The sequence below is a fragment of the Paroedura picta genome, chromosome 11 (genome assembly GCF_049243985.1).
Source record: "Paroedura picta isolate Pp20150507F chromosome 11, Ppicta_v3.0, whole genome shotgun sequence".
NCBI lineage: Eukaryota > Metazoa > Chordata > Lepidosauria > Squamata > Gekkonidae > Paroedura > Paroedura picta.
Genome location: NC_135379.1, coordinates 45,017,178 through 45,032,143, shown reverse-complemented (window position 1 = coordinate 45,032,143; position 14,966 = coordinate 45,017,178). Strand labels below are relative to the sequence as shown.

The window sequence follows — 14,966 nt, the reverse complement described above, 5'->3', positions numbered from 1 at the left end:
CTCGACACGATCAAAGCCAATACAGGAATGACCATGAACCAACTAAAAGAAGCAGTCAGAGACAGGGGCGCATGGCCAAGACTTTCCTATAGAATCGCCAAGGGTCAGAGATGACTGAACGGATGACATCATCATCATCATCCCTATACGGTACTCCTGCCACCGGGGTGACAGAGGGCGATGTCAACCAATTATCACCCATGATGTTCTAGCACAGGTTGCGTAACTTCCTAAGGGGGGCAGATTCAACCAGATGTTCTTTTAAAAACATGTTGACCTTATTTTGCCCATGTTTTATCACTAGCATTTCTGTTGTGTTTCCTGACCCGAACCAAATTGGCTATCCCTAATCATGACCTTCATATCGCCAACTCAGTAAACTGCTTTTGCTGTTCTTTGAAAACGTTGCTGGGGGTCTGACACTATTACTTGGAGGAACCCCACCAGCAGAAAGGGAGACACTGGTCAGAGTTGGGGGTGTATCAGGGGAACAGTCGAATTTGGCTTCTGAATAGCAGTTGGCCATGTCTGAACACTGGGCTCCATCCAAGCACTCAAGATTTACCATCTCCGAGGTATACCCCTAAGTTCCTGATTTGTTTCTGAGGTCCTTTTCTAATTGGACACTCAGAACCATAGCATCAACCAAACTCAAGTTGGGTGGCTACTCTAAAGTAGGGAAGTCTGTTTGCTCAAAGCTTGAAATCTGCCTTAACAAAGTTGCCTCATACAGTTTGTGGTGCTGTTTCCTTTCTAGGTCCAAAACATGGTCCACATTCCCTGTTTAGTTTCAGATGAAGTTTTGACTTACTTAAATGAAAATAACAATTAATCACCAGATCACTGGCTTACTGTTGAATCCCACTCATCTCCTCAGGGCAGGAAACTCAAAGTTTTCCTGTCAATAAAGGAAGAAGAAACCCCTCTCTTGAGTTAGAATCATTACTCATTTGGGCACAAATGGCATATGGAGAAGGAAAAGGTCAAATTCTACAAGCCAAAAAAACTGGAAGCCATGAGACAAGATCCATGTGAAGAGGGCCAGTTACCAAAATGGCACTTTGGAGTCCCATCCCTATGGATCAGTGAAAATCCCGCTGATGGTTGAGCACGTGGAAGACGAATTGTGGCTTTTCAGACATTGAGACAAAGTTCAAGCATTTCCAATCCCGACTTGCTAATATGAAAAAGCAGGTGCCACCAGAAGGCGAAAGGAGATGACTGCCGATACCCCCCATGTAGATTAGTCTGCCTCCTGAAACCCACCCATATTCATACCTAGGCCCGAGCTATGAAGACTTAGCAGCATTACAGTAAAACCATCAAATGTCAGAATACTAGTAACGTACACCAGCATTTTTTAATTCTCTGTAGAAAAAAAACCCCAATGTGGCTCTCTTCTGCTGTTGAAAAATGAGGTGTGATCCTGTGAGGCTTGGCTGAAAAAGAACAGATGCTGACATCTCCAGAGTTAATATTTTTGCCTTAAAAACACATCTGTCATCAGCCTCCACTTAGAAGAGCAGTGAAGCACATATCTAAATAAACATGGCACTTGGCTCCAACCTTGAATCCGCTTTCTACGTAGCAGTGACTATTATTTTATCATTGTGGGAGGAAGGTATTTCGGCTGTTAACCAGCGGCCCATCTTTACAGTTTAGCTCCATGGCCGCTTCCCCGCTTCCCCCCCCCTTTTAAAGTTATTTCAGATGTCACCTTCTCATATTGTCAAAGGATGGCTGGCACTGGAAGATTAGAACTAGCATAAAGCGAGCTGATAAAAAGCTGGCCGAGTTTATACAGCTGAGCACATCGTGGCCTGAAACACATGCAGAGGGAGCAGAGGAGGGAAATTAGTTTATCTTGGGTGAACGTTCCCCGTTTTTGAGGAAATTAGCATCCTCTCTTTCTCAACCTTCTGACCCTTCCCTGAGAGGCAAATTTGCTACACTGCTTTCCAGCTAAGGTGGGGGGGACGGGGGAGAAATAGCAAGTGGAAGTTAAAACATACATTCCCCCTTGCTTGGACATGTCACTGCCTCCTGGAAAACAGGAAAGCCTGATTCCTTGTGGAGTAGCTGGCCAAGGTATTCCCAGCTCTGAGAATGAGAACAAACACAGCCTCTGTCCCAAGGAACCGGCCCTCTGGACTAGGGCAGATGTAGGGAAGAAGCAACAGAGAGCAGCAGGCATGAGAGAAACAGAGGAACAAGGAATGGATAAGGACATAGGTTTTGGTTAGGAAGCTTAAAAGGCAGGTTGGGAACTTCAAGTGGCAAAAACTGAGGGGGAAACTCTCAGTCAGCTTTAAGCAGGTCTTGCCCAAGATTTGTACTCATGTGGGATGCATATATGAGAATGGCTGCCAGATTATGGCCTCTCTTTGAAATCCAGTTTGGTGTAGTGGTTAAGAGAAGAACAACCAGCATGGTGGGGTGGTTAAGAGCGGCAACTTCTAATCTGGCAATCCGGGTTTGATTCCTCGCTCCTCCACATGCAGCCAGATGGGTGACCTTGGGCCAGTCACAGCCCTATTGGGACTGTTCTCCCAAAGCAGCTCTGCCAAAGCTCTCTCAGCCCTACCTACCTCACCAGGTGGCTATTGTGGGGAGAGGAAGGGAAGGCAATTGTAAGCTGCTTTGAGACTTCTTCAGATAGAGAAAAGTGGGGTATAAAAACAACTTTTCTTCTTCTTTGTACCCTGCTTTTTAATACCTGAAGGTGTCTCAAAAAAGCTCGCAATTGTCTGTTCTTCCTCTCCCCACAACAGACACCCTGTGAGGCAGGCGAGGCTGGGAGAGCTCTGAGAGAACTGTGAGTGGCCCAAGGTCACCCAGCTGGCTGCATGTGGAGGAGGAGTGGGGAATCAAACTTGGGTCGCCAGATTAGAAGTCCACAGTCCTAACCACTACACCAAGTTGGCTCCCACCAAAATGCCCAGCTTCGTAGCATTTCTGATAACAAGAATAACAAGAATGAAGCTTACATGTAATGTTTGGCCATGTGGCTGTGTTGAAGTCAACGGGCATGTGTTTGGGTGGGGCTTTGACTGCTCAACCAATATGTCGCATTGCAAACATAGAATCCAGTTCTGTCAATTAGCCGCCACTCATGTTTTCTTGAAGTATGGAGAGGGGCCATGCGTTTGAACCCCGTTATTTTCAGATTCCCTTTCTGCATGATGCACAGTGGAAGTTATGAAAATGCCATGTTCTGATGGCAGATATGCCACAACGCGGGATAATCACGCATTTATTTTCATTCTTTCAAAGTAGGCTTGAGGCTGCCTTATATTGTACACCCAGCACTACAACTATGCTCGGAGTGTGTGAATGAAGTCCAGAAAAGTGGCACAATATTAATACCATGTTCGGTTCTGTAAGTTGAAGCAAGACATCCTCTAACACAGATAAATCCGCTTGTGGAAATTTAGTCTTCTGCATTCCAAAAAAAGCACCACTGTTCAGGCCGGAATATTAATCTTCTATAAAAACACACACACACACACGCACACACACGCACACGCACACACACACAAACACTCTCTGAAAGAAAAGAAAAACAACCCTTGACTTCCTTCCCTTCTCTCCACCAACACTTAGTGCTAGCCAGTGCAAGGGAACCTACAGGGTGAACCTTGGCTGAGTTGCGCCTGACTCAACTTCAATGTACTTAGAAGGTCATGACTCTGCTCAGGACCTCTCCCAATACACTCAAGTGTTTTACCCTGAGCTGGAGTTGCCCTCTAGCTTACCTTCTGGCTGTGTGTGCACCCCCCTAGAAGAACACGAATAACCATGATATTATTATTATTTAAATTTCTATACCCTCTCCCAGTGTGGCTCTGCTTTTGCATCTGCTTTTGTGACAAGCCTCCTTGTGTCTTGAGGATGGATGAAATTAATTCATCAGAATTTTCGGCTAAACATCCGGAAGAAGTTCCTGACAGTTAGAGCGGTTCCTCAGTGGAGCAGGCTTCTTTGGGAGATGGTGGGTTCTCCTTCTTGGGAAGTTTTTAAGCAGAGGCTCGATAGCCATTTGACGGAGAGGCTGATTCTGTGACCTTAGGCAGATTGTGAGTGAGTGGACAGAAGGGATTTGAGTGTATTCACTGGCTTTGGTTTACTGACTCATGAGTTAAATGGTTTTGGGATTAACCAGTTTAAAGGCCACATATGGATCTTCTGTGCACAATGCATAGAACAGGGTTGTCCAAACTGCGGCTCTCCAGATGTCTGTGGACTACAATTCCCATGAGCTCCTGCCAGCACATGGACATCTGGAGAGCCACAGTTTGGCCACTCCTGGCATGGAAGATGCATACATTCTATGGAGATAGTTTCAGAGGGGAGCTGTGTTGGTTTTCAGCAGAACATCTGGGTTCAAGACCAGGAGCTCCTTAGTGACCGACAGCTAGATCTGAGTCCTTTGGCACCTTAGGGACAGGTATCCAGATATTCCATGAAGATGGATGCCTAACAGAGAGAATAATCCTGATGCCTGTAATAACATGAATGTGTGCCTGAGGGGGTAGCTAGACTGAATATGCTTTCATTTTGTAAAGTTTCCTGCATGCCTTCTCGAATACCTATGGTGTCAGCATGTCTTTCGGCTGAATTAGATTACCAGTCTCCTTATTACCAGTCTCCTTATGGGCCTGTGTTTCCAGAAACAAGCAGGATTTCCTGTTAATGCGGTCCTTTGATAGCTCTGCTGAAGAAAGAGGAATGTGTGAAATCCTGTATTTCCGGAGTTCAGATCAGTGATAAGTATGGAATGCAAATGTTGTTTAAGAGGAAGTCTGTGAGTTGCATGTGCCAGTGTGAATCAGCGTCAAATGGGACTATAATGTCGAAGTTCGAGAGTCTTCTTAAGTAAAACATTTCTAGAGTGCTCATTTACAGTGTAGGAGTCAAGGCAAAGGCTAATGAAGAAAAAGGACTCCTCCCCCAATTGTTATAGAGTAAAATATAATGGCAAAAAAATGCATGGTAGCTACGTAGTTTTAAGGCTAGAGTTCTTTGAGTGTGTGCATGTTTAGGGCCGGGTGGCTGGAACATGTGGAATTACCTTCCACCGAGTCAGACCATTGGTCAGTATTGTCAACTGGCAGATATCCTTTAGGGCAGACTTTCTCAACTATTTTACCATTGAGAAACCCCTAAAACATTCATCAGGCTTCAAGAAACCCCCAAAGTGGGGCGATCATGCAGAGTATAGATGAGAAGCATAGTTGTGGACACACCCATGTGAAGCTCCTCCCCTTCCCACCCCCTCCAGGCCCATCATTGGCCATTTGGGGGGGGGAGTCATCAGCATGACCCTATATAGTCATATCACCCCAAAAAAGTTTAACAAATAAATGAATTAACTCCCACCCATTTGGGAAACCCACCCCAAAGCCCCAGTGTTTCACAAAACCCTGGTTGCGAAAGCCTGACCTAGGGTCTCAGGCTGAGATCCTTTGTAGCCCCAATCTCCTGTTTCTTCTGTCATGAGATTCTCAGGATCAAACCTGGCACCTTCTGCATGTAAAGCAGGCAGAATACCACCTAGCCATGGTCCGAGTATGAATTCAGAGGGGGCTCAGTCTGAAGTCTCTGTTTCCATCCACTCATATGGTTCAACGGGCAAGACTCTTCTCTGTTTTAAATTAGCCAGGCTGTGATAGAAGAAGGACTCTGCATCCAGAGGGAGACTTAAGCACAAGTCTCAGCACCAGTCCCAGAAAAATTGTACGTTTGTCCTAAGACTTGACAATGCATACGCTGGATAATATTCAAAAGTTGTGAGTCAGCCTGCTATGTGCATGTGCGCATAATGCGCCTGACCATTGCAATCCCTCTGCCTTCTGTAAGTGATGGAAAGAAAACATACTGCAGGCTGCTCAGTGTCTGATCTTACAGAGCAGGGGTGGTCAAACTGCGGCCCTCCAGATGTCCATGGACTACAATTCCCATGAGCCCCTGCCAGCGAATTGCTCATGGGAATTGTAGTCCATGGACATCTGGAGGGCCGCAGTTTGACCACCCCTGTTATAGAGCATGCTGTCCTCACAAACTACCAAAACGATGCTTGAATATTTATACTGAAAGGCTAAAGAGCAGTAGAGTAATGATGTATTATATAATTCCATTTATTTCTCTAAATCTGAGATTTACAGGCATGGCCACTAGACTCTAAGCACTAGCGAGAGCATGAAAACACACAGGGTAGCTGTGAGAGGGATTAATGACTGAAACAGGGGAGGGAAGCCTTCTGGAAAAGCAACCTTTGCATATATTCCCTTTTATAAAAATGGAGCCCTGCTTACATAAATACATGGAGAGGGAGAGAGATTGGATTGCACAAAATCAAGTTAAGTCCTTTCAAAAGCTATGCAAATGCCCCGATGATGTATGCACAACTGTACGCATTTTAAACTTTACCTGTGTCTTCTTGGTGCCAATAAAAATAATGTGTTTTACTAATCCAGACCAAAAGTATGTTGAAAAGCCAGGACTCAAGTCTTCAGAACTGTGCTGTTCGGCTGGACTTTCACAGTATGGTTGACTCCCCGAGATTTAATCACCATTTATTAATAGGAGGTGACAACCAAGGAATAATGGTAGGAAGCTTCTTGACAATTTCAAGTCAGTTTTGTGATTGCATATCAATTAGTTCAGTATTGGGGTTCCAGGTCCCCGCTGGCCCCTGGAGGGGAATGCAGGATAGAGTTTTGGATCTAGGCCTGCACTAACTCCATCTTTCCCAGGAGCACCCATAGTCTGGCTGCTCACAACAAACAGGAACCCATAATGCAAAAGGGCATTTGGGGCAATTTGATGTTTTTTGTTCCAGAAGAGAACCTTCCTCTGGATAATGCTGCAACACACCCACACAGTTCTTAGCCTGGAATGGAGAAAAGTCGCAAACATTCATGGAGGAATTTTAACAAAGGTTATTCTTTATCAAACGATTCTATTGTAAATGTCCTCGATTTTTTAAAAATAGCGATGCAATGTATGCCCTGACCTGAATGGCTAGAGTGGATCTTGCCAGATCTCAGGAGCTAAGCAGGATCAGCCATGGTTAATATTTGGATGGGAGACCATCAAGGCCAACCAGGGACCCTACGGAGAGGCAGGCAATGCCACCTCTGAAATTCCCTTGCCTTGAACTATGCTACAGGATCACCATAAGTCAGATTTGGCTTGAGGGCACTTTCCATCAACTTCCTCTTTCTCTCTACACACACAGAGAAATCATGGGAGGAACCTGTTAGAACAGGGGTAATCAACCTGTGGTCCTCCAGATATCCGTGGACTACAATTCCCATGAGCCCCTGCCAGCATTTTTTGGCAGGGCTCATGGGAATTGTAGTCCACGAACATCTGGAGGATCACAGGTTGACTACCCCTGTGTTAGAATAATGGATTTGTTTATTGGGGAAGTGGATGGCAATGAAGTGTTGCACTAATACAGACATAACATACAGGATGGGGGGAAGAGGAAGAGGGCACTCAGCCTGAACCTCAAATGTTGGCATGTCCAAATTCCTCTTGAGGCAGCTAGGTAAAGGTAAAGGTATCCCCTGTGCAAGCACCGAGTCATGTCTGACCCTTGGGGTGACGCCCTCTAGCGTTTTCTTGGCAGACTCAATACGGGGTGGTTTGCCAGTGCCTTCCCCAGTCATGACCGTTTACCCCCCAGCAAGCTGGGTACTCATTTTACCGACCTCGGAAGGATGGAAGGCTGAGTCAACCTTGAGCCGGCTGCTGGGATTGAACTCCCAGCCTCATGGGCAAAGCTGTCAGACGGCTGCCTTACCACTCTGCGCCACAAGAGGCTCTTATTCTAGTAGCTTGAGGCAGCTACTTGGCCTAAAATGTCCCAGAAACCCCTGGATTCCCTTTTGAACCTGGTGTTGTGTTTGTTCTTCTAATCCACTGGAAGGAAGGCAGCTTTTAGCAACAGGGAGTATATTTCTATCAGGAGACCAACGATCTTCATCTCCATTTCCTCTTTTGACTCAGTTCATCCAACACCTTTCCTAAAAAAAAGCAGTCCCCATATAGGTGACTGTTCTATATTTGTTCAGTCGAAATCAACAGAAAGAATTCTGTTTTTTGGTAGTCTCTTTCCTTTCCGGATGAATCTTTTCACTCTTTTGTTATTTCTATCCGACATTGTCTAAAACCAAAAGCAGTTTAAAAATACACAAACTATATTTTGGGGTGACACTGGAACCAATAAATAATAGTTTGTAGACAGCTGGTAAACCAAAGTCAGAAGCAATCATCCGAAATGGGATTGCATTCCTTTGTTTGTACCGACAATGGTTTTGGCAGAATGTCATAACTGAGAAATCATACTTTTGACCATAGCTCAGTGTTTTAAAGTTTTTGCATTATGGATGCAGGAGTGATGAATTTATACACCTGCATGGTGAAATGTTGAAAAAGGAAACTATACAAGCAAGTCCAGAAACATAATCCCAAACATTGTTAAATCCATTAACTTCAGTGGATTTAGAAGGCTATAACGGAGTTTAGGATTGCACTGTAAATCATACTGTTGGTCTGCTCAGAAGTTCAAGCCATAGGTTGATTCAAAATTATTCTTAGTCCAACTGTGGGCTATCAAGATGTCTGAACTGAGCATTGAGTCTCCTAATAATTGGGTAAATGCTGAATTTAATAGAATTAACATGTTTGGGTAATTTATTCATGCTTTAAAACTTCAACAGTCGAGAGATTGCTGGTGCTTCGGGTTTAACTCAGCTTCTTTTACTGAAAGGAAATACTTTGACTTCATTACGCTGCGCTTTGGCTGTCAGCTCACGATGCTGAAATATATTTTAGTGATCTCAGGAAGCACAGCCCTGGGAAACTAGAATGGGCAACAAACGGCAGCACTGATTTAGCCCTTGGCATCACAGACTTGGGCCTGTTTGCCAGTTGTTGAGAAGCATGGCTGTAATTCAGTGGCTTCCTTTTGATCTAAATTACTAGCTGATGGGCAGCACAAGGAACTCCGTTGCAGCTGTCTATAACCACACCATCCTGAATTCCCAAAGAGGATCGCTTCCACAACTACTTTTGGTACTAACGTCCCCAAGAAGTTTATGTTACGTGAACAAGAAGCTCCTAGAGTTACAACAGATGAGCCAAATGGGCAGACCACTTCCAGGAGGCACGGTGGCATGTCCGACCGCAGTGTTATTCCAACGTTAAAGACAAAACCTCTTTTTGTGTGTCACTGCACAACTCGGTGAGTGGATTTTATTTGGATGCTGTAATTTAGGATCTATTTATACCTGGCACACCCATGGAGAAGTTGCCGATTGCATTCTGAATTCAGACAATTGCATTAGGCATGAGAGCCAGCGTGGTGTTGAATCAGGAGGACCTGGAAGTATCAAGGTTTGACTCCCTACTCTGCCATGGCAGCCTGCTTGGGTGGCTTTGGGCCAGCTCCAAACAAGCAACCTAACATACCTCACAGGATTATTTTGAGGATAAAATGGAGGAGAGGAGAATGAACTAACCTTCTTTGGGTCCCCTTTGGGGACACAGGTGGAGGCATGAAGGAAATAAATAAAGAATAGGCCAGCATCTTCTCATTGTGAAGTTTCACTTAGTTTGTGCATAAATGGTGCTGAGAATTTCACTTCTCTTATTCTGTTCTCTGTTCATCACTTTCTCACTTGGCTTCATTTATGTGTGAGATGGTTAAAAGCACTGTTTAGTTGGAAATAGCCTAATCTCCCAATATTTGGTTCAATGTGCATATATTAGTGACCATGTCAGTAAGCTCTATGGACTCAGAAACCTTTTATAAGTGAATAACTGATCATTTTGGGTTGAGCTTGTTGAAGAAGATGGTCAGATCAAACCTGTCTTTCTTGTAATTTGCATCCAGATCTTTACAGTACAATACAAAAAACTTTAATGTCATCCAATATGTAAAGCACTATACAAATTACTTCTGTAATACAGATCTGTAAAGTTGTAAAAAATTACAGCAGACAAATTATGTTTACCCTAGAGAGGAGATGACTGAGAGGGGATCTGATAGCCATCTTCAAGTATTTAAAAGGGTGCCATATGGAGGATGGAGCAGAATTGTTCTCTCTTGCCCCAGAGGGACAGACCAGAATGAATGGGATGAAATTAATTCAAAAGAAATCCCATCTAAACATCCAGAAGAAGTTCCTGACAGAGCGGTTTCTCAGTGGAACAGGCTTCCTCAGGAGGTGGTGGGTTCTCCATCTTTGGAGATTTTTAAACAGAGGCTGGATAGCCATCTGACAGAGAGGTTGATTCTGTGAAGGCAGAAGGGTGGCAGGTTACAGTGGATGAGCGATTGGGATGTGAGTGTCCTGCATAGTGCAGGGGGTTGGACTAGATGACCCATGACGTCCCTTCCAACTCTATGATTCTATGAAGGGAGCAGCAAATACAAAAAGATAAAGTCAGTGACGTTTACTGCTTTACCCTGCAGGTCATATAACTATAGATAAAAACTAGGCTACCTGTTCAGTGGTCTCCAAGCAATTATCAATAAGCAGCCATTCAAGAGACCTGGCATCTGTGACATTAGGAAAAGGCAAAAGTGGGGAGATCAGGTCAGAACGTTGGTTGTTCTACATCTCACATCGCAGAATGATGTGGCAAATTGAGTCTGGTTCTGAATGGCAATACCTGCAAATTCTTTCATTGAAGAGAATTCTCCAGATCTTTAAAAGTTAGAGATGATTATTTTGCTCTCTTGCAAGGTGGCTTTGGAGACATGATTTGTTCACAGGCGTATTTCATTGTCCTTGGGGCACATGCCTGCTAAATCAGCTGTCAACATTTAATTTCAGTGTTATACCCTTTTCCTGTTGTAAATTACTCTGGAAAGCACCTGTGTACCTTGATCACTCTTAATAATAACTATTATTAATGAGTAAGGACAGAAGCACTGGGTCATTGGGAGCGTGCTACGGACTCATGTGTCCCAAACCCCAGCCAAACAATTTCCCCCTTTTCTCCCTTTACTGATTAATGATCACTGTGGCTTTTTGTGACATCTGTATCAGTACAATCACAGTGGCTGCTAATCCAAATTTACTGTCAAATAATACGTTGAAACTAGGAGTAGAAGTATGCCACTTCTATTTGCAGCTCATTCCGCCCCTTTAATTCAGTTGCCATCCAGTGGTCCACCTGCTTCCTTAAGCAGCTGGGTCGCAGGTTACAGAAGATGATGATCCTCTTGTTTCTTTCAGCGCTTAACAGCCACTCAGGACAGCTGTCCCACCCCTGAGTGCCTCCGCCCCTGGCCACCCCCTCCTCCTTCCACTTCCCTCCGAGGCTTGGAGGCTGCACGTCCCTGCCGTGTGAGAGCTGCCCCTGCTGGTGAGTTCCCTGCCCAGGGGCCTCCAGATTGCAGCCGTTCCAGGTCCTGTGGGGAGGGAGAGGCCATCTGCAGAGTTCTTCCACACACATACAGTCTAATGCCCATGGTATTCCTGAATGCAGTGGGCTTGGCCCCTAGTTTTAAAATATTACTTCCTCCATTAATAGGACCTGGAGTTCTCCTGGAATTGTATCTGGAGATCAGAAGGAAGTGACTGTTTTAGAGGGCAGACTCTATGGCAGGGATGGCCAAATTGTGGGACTCCAGATTTAGTCATTCATTCATTTTGTATATGTCCATGGACTACAATTATCATGAGTCCCTGTCAGCATACCGGCAGGGGTCATGTTAGTTGTAGTCTATGGACATCTGGAGACCCACAGTTCGGCCACCTCTGCATTTCCCTTTGGCTCGATGTCCTCTCAATAACCTCTCATACCTTATACAGTATAACATTATCTTTTAAGGGTGGATCCTGTTTTTAAGGTCCTCCCATGGTGAAAAGAGCAATTGCACCATTTTTCAAAAGCCATAGGTTGAATTCTCCCATACTTGTACCTGCATATCCTTCCAAAAGATTTGTGCTTTGAGTGGCCAAGTTCAGGGGGGATAATTTCTGCATTTCCCGACTGATTCATAATTCAGAGCAGCATTTTCCGGCCACGATATATTGCAGATCCCAAGATGCCACGTTGAAAGGATTATGAGCACAGACCTAAAGCTTGTGCATTTAGGAAGTTGCACCAGGTCCCTTTGGCCAAGCTGCATGGGGTGGGCGGGCAAGTGAGCTTTATTCTTTTCAGAGGATTTAGCATCTTAATGTCTTGCAAACAGTATGTGTGCGGTAAAAGAAGATGGTGTGCTAATTTCTTCATATGAATAGCAGAGCGGCTCTGCCGGCTCACTGCGCATCAAAGCTTCCTCCTTTGAGCTGCAGAGAGATGGGCTTCATATTACATGTTTCTCCAGAGTGTTTAGAGAAGCATTCTGTATGCATGTGGTTGCGGACAGTTCATAATTCTTTCATTCATTTAGCCTCTTGGAGTGTAGAGTTTATTGCTGGCTGCTTCTGCTGCTTTAAATTAAGAACTACACAGGAAATTTAGATTAGATTATCTGGGACAAAGTTATGCTTTTGTTTTCAAGGAATACGAGTTGATTGTCATCCTATGGGGTGGACAAGCTGGGAGAAGGTTCTGTTTATGGGAGAGTTTTGGCAGCCGGGCGGAGACGTAAACGGTGGTTTCTCCCTTCTGCTTCCCAGTCTTCCTTAATCACGTTTTCCCCATCATCAACAATGATTTCTTTCCTTTTGAAATAAAAAGAAAACCCATAGGATATTATTTAAGCAGGTATCTCCTTGAGGGGGAAAAACCTTCTCTTTTTATGCTCAATGTGCAACATTTCAACCATGTTCCCTGACTTGGGCCTCTCAGGGCCATACGGATGTTGATAATATTTCATTTAAAGAGCTGAGCTGGCCAAAACAATATTTCTCTCACAGTTTGGCCTTCACCCTTTCTCCTTGATTCCCAAGACCTTTGTTCTGTGCTGTACCATACAGCTCCCAAGTATACTTCCTTCTTTTAGAAACAGCCTTTTTTTTTTGCCGAATCCAATCTCATGCTGAATTGTTCGCTTTTCGTCCTTCTCCTGCACCTGTTTAAAAAGTCCCCCCTTTCAGTTGTCACATTTTAATATGTGCTACATGCGACCCTCCCTGCATGTGGGATTAACGGCTGTTTTGTCTACGCAAGGATAAAATTCACATGTTGCCTCTTTCAGGCATTTGACAATAGTATGTATTCAGTTTGTGGGTTTGATAAGACTCTTTGCTCCAACAACTTTAATGGAACCTGAAAATACTGAACTCAGATAAACAGAACTGGGGAATTTATGTGCACATTCATGACTCCTGCCAAGATGTCCGGTTGGCCATTAATGGAGGCCCGTGATTGGACCTTAAGTCTGTTTGGCTGAAAAATGGGAACCAGTGAATTCTGGACACAGGTTTAGGATCCCAATCTCTGCTCCCAAACTCCTGGTCTCTAAAAGTCCACAGACACAACAGTACGTATCAGGAGGATTGCGTGTGGTGCATTCTTCCTGTACACATGGCACAATATAACCACGGAGAAGGGCTATCATTGACGGCCACTCACAAAATCATATGCACGATTTAGATTAGTCATGTACAGTTTTAAACAGAATGCCAAATATGCCCCATGTCTTCTCACCAAATAAATCGAGAGACCTCCTGTTCTTTATCTACAAGGGGGCAAGCCATTTGCAAATGACTACTATAACCCCACAGGAGTGGGGTTATCGTATCGTATAACCCCACAGGAGCGCAACATCCAAAAACCTGCAGGCATAGTCTAAGAGTACTTCTTAATGCTCTAATTTTCTTGCACAGCCAGGGAAGCATTCAAATGTGCAGCCTCCCATCTGCTAGGCAGAGAAATTTTCAGCCACTCTCTAATATTCTTTCACTTTGGGTGTTGAGTATCTGGAGCTGCGTGTGCCAAGATTCTGCGGGTGCTGAATTCAGCTTCCTGAAAATCCAGGTCTTTCTGTTTTCGCTTTATTTTATTATTTTATTTGAAAAACACTTCCACGCCACCTTTTCCACACAAATAGGGTCCCCAAGGAGGTGGACATCAAAACATTAAAACCCTTCAACCACACTTTAAGAGAAAATACAAGCAATTCAGTAAAACACATGAGCACACACAACATGATCAGGGAGGGGAGCCAATAACAATTATTAGAGGCATGCCAAACAAAACAAAAAATTCTTCACCCACTGGTGAAAGGCCAGCTATGGAGGGAGACAGAAGAATCTCCCTGGGGAGGAAGTTCAAAAGTTTCAGTGGTACAACCAGGAAGGCCCATTCTTGAGAGCCAGCATGGTATAGTGCAGGGGTAGTCAAACTGCGGCCCTCCAGATGTCCATGGACTACAATTCCCATGAGCCCCTGCCAGCAAATGCTGGCAGGGGCTCATGGGAATTGTAGTCCATGGACATTTGGAGGGCCGCAGTTTGACTACCCTTGGTATAGTGGTTAAGACAGGCAGGATGGAATCTGGAGGACTGGGTGTGATTCCCCACTCATCCACATGCAGCCAGCCAGGTGACCTTTTCCTAGGGTTGTTCTTGCATAGCAGTTCTCCCAGAGCTCTCTCAGTCCCACCTACCTCACAGGGTTTCTGTTGTTGAGAGAGGAAAGGGAAAGGTGTTTGTAAGCCACATTGGGACTCCTTTGGGTAGTGAAAAGCAAAGTATGAAAAAACAGCTCTTCTTGTCCTTAAATTGCCCTACTTGGCCAGATGAAGACAAGGTTGAAAATATGTCTGCCAGGCCTGCTGAAATGTCAGGGGTCAGCTGGGATGGATGAATAAGGATCCTAATAGCTGGCTATGAGGCTTTTTTTTTTTTGCCTTACCTATCCTGGTATTCAGTGGTTCATTTGAAAAAACAACAAGCTCTGTAAAATAGTAAATAATTTAGAAGAAATCATGAGGACCGGCATCATTTTCACGATTGTCTACACTTGTGTAATACAGAATTTGGATTGCG

The 14,966-nt window shown here is 44.5% G+C and overlaps 1 protein-coding gene across 1 annotated transcript in view; it reads left to right on the top strand.

The window, feature by feature from the left end:
• Positions 1–14,966, top strand: part of BMPER (BMP binding endothelial regulator) — a 216,185-nt gene that overhangs the window by 103,690 nt on the left and 97,529 nt on the right. The gene's annotated exons all lie outside the window — the stretch shown is intronic.